This window comes from Astatotilapia calliptera, chromosome 19, assembly GCF_964374335.1.
Source record: "Astatotilapia calliptera chromosome 19, fAstCal68.1, whole genome shotgun sequence".
In the NCBI taxonomy this organism is placed as follows: domain Eukaryota; kingdom Metazoa; phylum Chordata; class Actinopteri; order Cichliformes; family Cichlidae; genus Astatotilapia; species Astatotilapia calliptera.
Genome location: NC_137440.1, coordinates 6194544 through 6199332, shown reverse-complemented (window position 1 = coordinate 6199332; position 4789 = coordinate 6194544). Strand labels below are relative to the sequence as shown.

Here is a 4789-nt window from a genome sequence, read left to right as displayed (position 1 = left end):
AGATGGCTGACCTGCCATCAGATCGCCTCTCTATGGAACCCCCATTTACCTACGTTGGACTGGACGTGTTTGGCCCGTGGAGTGTTGTTGCACGGCGTACAAGAGGTGGTCTCACTCATAGTAAGAGATGAGCAGTTATATTCACTTGTATGGCCGTTAGAGCAGTCCACATAGAGGTCATAGAATCTCTGGACACCTCATGCTTCATTAATGCCCTCTGGAGGTTTCTAGCTATTCGAGGTCCTGTGAAACAAATACGTTCGGACAGAGGCACAAACTTCGTGGGTGCTTCAGCTGAACTAAAGATTCCATCCAATATTGACTCCACGTCTGTTGAGTACCTGGCAGGAAAAGGCTGTGCATGGGTCTTTAACCCTCCACATGCGTCTCACATGGGTGGCGCATGGGAGAGGATGATAGGAATAGCCAAAAGAATCCTCGATTCAATGTTCCTGCAACTTGAGACATCAAACTTGACGCATGAGGTCCTTACTACACTGATGGCAGAAGTGGTGGCAATTATCAACGCTAGGCCTCTCATACCACCGCCTACCTGAAGGAGATTAGGAATCTGGAGAACTGGTGCCAGAGGAACAACCTCCTTCTAAACGTCAGTAAGACAAAGGAGCTGATAGTGGACTTCAGCACTAAGCAGGAGAGGAACTACCAGACCCCCGTCATCAACGAGTGCCCAGTGGAGAGAGTGGACAGCTTCAAATACCTCGGAGTTCACATCACGCAGGACCTGTCATGGTCCTGTCACATCAACACCGTGGTGAAAAAGGCCCGACAGCGTCTCTACCACCTCAGACGCTTGAGAGACTTCCAACTGCCCTCCAAGGTGCTCAGGAACTTTTACTCGTGCACCATAGAGAGCATCCTGGCGGGAAACATCTTAACCTGGTTCGGGAACAGCACCATGCAGGACAGACGAGCTCTACAGAGGGTTGTGCGGTCAGCTGAGCGCACCATCCGCTCCGAGCTCCCTGACCTGCACTCAATCTACAGCAGGCGGTGCCGGACCAAGGCCAGGAAGATCGTGAAGGACCTCAGCCATCCCAACAACAGACTGTTCTCTCTGCTGAGGTCAGGAAAGCGATTCCGCTCCCTGAAGACCAACACAGAGAGACTGAGGAGGAGCTTCTTCCCGCAGGCGATACGGTCTCTCAATCACACCACCACACAGTACTGACCCACACATATGGTTCTTACACACACACTGGACTTTCTGGACATTGTTTTTGCACACATTGTTTTTTTGCACAACACTGGTCACTATATTCTTCATTTCCGGTTAATACTTGTACAGCTGCTGTTATTGTGTATATATTTATTTATATTTAGATTTCTTCATACATTCTTATATAGTTCTATATTGTGTATTTTGTTGTACAGTTATTTTATTTTCAACTTTAATTTATATATTTTATCTTATTCCTTCCCAGTTAAATTTACCCTTCATTCTAATTTGTGTTGTACAGTTATTTCATTTTTAACCTTAATTTATATTTTATTCCTTCTTAGTTAAATTTACCCTTTTTAATTTTTCATATTTATTTCCTATCTTATTCATAGCCTTTTCCTTTTTTGTTTTCTTTAGGTCACAAGCAGTTGTCCAAGCATTTCACTACATATCGTACTGTGTATGACTGTGTACGTGACAAATAAAATTTGAATTTATTTGATTTATTTGATTATTTACCAGTATGTACTGATCCAAGGGACCCAGTTCTACTCACCCCAGCCACTCTCTTAACTCAGAAGATGGGTATTCCATCAGCTCCACCTAAAGACTCCAATATCAAAGACATATGTAAACAACAATGGCGTCAGGTGCAGCATCTGGCCCAGACTTTCTGGAGCAAATGGAGACAACAGTATCTTTCTTCACTGCAGCCAAGAAGAAAGTGGCAGGACAGTCAACCCAATCTGGAGCCTGGGAGCATTGTACTTCTCAGAGATCAGCAGCTCGAGAAATGAATGGCCCCTTGGAGTAATCACCCAAGTCTTCCCTTGCCAGGACAATAAGAGGTGAAGGTATCCAGGCAAGACGGGTCAAAAGTATTTTTGAGACCTGTGTCGGAGCTCATTCTTCTCTTACATCCAGACAAAGACTGAACTGTTACTCTATATGTATATACATATATAACCATGTATAACTGTTCTGTATTGTATGTTAGTAGTGGCATTCTATCATGCCAGGCGGGGAGTGTGCTGATAGTGTTAGTGCAGCTGTCCCTTTAATAGTTCTGATACCTGGTGACATCACTGGAAGCAGGAAGTAGTAAGGTTTAGTGAAGTTTGCACATGGCCAAGGAGACTGCCATGAATCCACATGCATCTGCCCTCAATCCTTCATCTTTTGGAGCATCGTCTGTATGTATATTGTTTATTTGATACTTGTCTGTAGTTCTGTTCTTGTATTTTGTGACATGAGGGAAGTTTAATGTGTAAATGTGTTACTTACGTTGCTAAAGCCACATGTTTAGAGCGCGGCTATGCTTATTCTTGCAGCTAAAGTGCTACGCTATGTTGATTTAGATTATTGTAGACTTGTACGTACAGTGTATATGTAAGATTTAAAGAATATACTGTAATTGTAATTGTGTTATGTTTGTTTCAGTTTCACACTTTCTACATCATTAAACCTGTGGACAAAGAGTAATGGTCTTCAAAGTCTTGATGGAAGAAAAGTGTTGAACCTTGCTGCTGGTTCCTCTTCTGTGCAGTGTGAAGAGGGAAAGACAGTACAACTGCAACAGATTTTATTTTGGTTTACATGTATTTTCTGTAATATTTCCAGTATTTCAGTTTTCAGTCACAACTTGAAAAAAGTCAAGGAATCAATAAAATATGCGTCAAAGCAGTTCTGATTCTGGATCCAACTCATTGCAAGAAGACATATTTGACACAGTCTATGCAGAAAGATAGCAAATGCCACTGCCATGAAGGCTACGTAATGGGCTACACTGACAAGCAATGGTGCACTGACTCGCACTGAGTGCTGTGTTTTGTTGTCCTTTGTGTAATGATTGATTGGAAGAGCGCATACACTTGTTCACAAATTGTTGTTTAAATGTTTTGGCACGGTTAGAGCATTTTGCAAACAAAATGTGTCACTTTGGCCAACTGTTTAGGCTGTGTGTTAACACTGGGAAACGAACACAGGTAACAATGTCTGCCATTTATGTAACTGTAGTCTCTACAAAGATTCACCGCTGAAGTCTAAATCAACAGTAAGACATTACCAATAGTTCACAATACTAAAAACCCAGACAAAACCCTGTGTTAACTATCTTTACTCTTTACAATCCTATTGCATATTCTGTAAAGTAACAACCTTAGAGTAGCAAATAAAGGTGACACTCATTGAAATAATCATCAGCAAGCTTGAGCACTTCAATAAAAACAGAATTGTTTTGACAGCTTGCTGGTCTAGAGTATTCAAATGTGTGTTAACATAATGCCACAGTCTTCCCAGGAGTGAACATTGCAGCAAATTCACTCCAAGGTCAGACCTTGCAATGGTCAGAGAAATTGCAAAACTAAAGTCAAGAATTACACCTCCGCCTCTCCGTGTAAAATGTTAAAGTTCATGACAGAAGCATTAGAAAAAAATGAGTATGGCTCATTTGGAACAACTGCCAGGAGGAAGTCTGCACACCTATGCACAGCTCCACGTTTGATGAAAAACACCTTTTATCCAACACTCCAACACCTGTTTACTTATTGATATTCATATTTGTTTAGTTGCCATGAAATATAATTAACTGATTGTATGAGTAATATATGACAAATGATTATACATAAAACCTACGTTTGTGTTTTGTTTATCATGGGCAGATCACTCTTTCTCATGTCAGGTTCCTGACGTAGTTTTCAGCTCATGAGAGTGTGTGACATTTGTAATTTATTGGTTGATTGACTGATTTTCGCAGTGGCTCATGTCTGCTGTGATGACGCCAGGAAAAGTCATTAGTCTGTTTTCAGTTTTTGTGGTTTTATTTCCTGTTGAGGCCTGAGAAACTCCTGTAGGTTAAACTGAACTACCCAAACATTTTATGAGGGACTACCTGAAGACCTGCTCTAAACAGACTCATCGCACTTTGAACACTGACTCAAAAATAAATGGTTAAAAATTAAGCAGACAATTTTTCAAAAAATCACATTGTCGCTTTCTATTATTTTGTTTAAACTTTCTTGGTCATTTGTTTGTGTGAGAATTTTACAAATGTAAAGCTAAAAGCCCCACGGTGACATGAATACCAGTCTGGCACAAAGCAGAAAACAAAGAGTATGTGTGTAGAAGACATACCATGCCTGATTATTCATGCCGTTAAGACACTGGCTGGGGTTGAGGTCTGCAGCAGCTGTTCTTTTTGTATATGCAAGTGTGTGCATGTGTATGTGTGTGTGTTGGTGTGTGTGTGTCTCAGAACAAAGTAATCACAACAGGTTTAGCTATGGTTGTGATGTTCAAAAATCCATCATATTGAAAGTCTGACCTGACTCACACGCTGACTAGACACAAGTCCCGAAAGGGGAACATGGACGTTGCACAATGCAGGTCCAGATAACATCGGCATAACAACTTATGAGATGTAAGAAGCAAACGTGGTTGTTAGCATTAACATGTCACTCCATGTTGTGTTTGAGGACAATCGTATTTTGGGATTTATGAGCTGGCATCAAAAAAGGAATACATTATCACTGAGTGAACTCAAGCCTAAAGAACAAAACTACAAGCAGAAACCGTAATCTGATTGTGTGGTTTCCCCAGTTTTGTTCA

The 4789-nt window shown here is 41.2% G+C and overlaps 1 long non-coding RNA gene across 1 annotated transcript; it reads left to right on the top strand.

Moving 5' to 3' along the window:
• Positions 1 to 2110: 2110 nt before the first annotated feature.
• LOC113011610 (uncharacterized) lies at positions 2111 to 2866 on the top strand. The gene is made up of 2 exons (XR_003270596.2): positions 2111 to 2376; positions 2624 to 2866. It is a non-coding gene; the product is annotated as an uncharacterized LOC113011610 (long non-coding RNA).
• The last annotated feature ends 1923 nt before the right edge of the window (positions 2867 to 4789 follow it).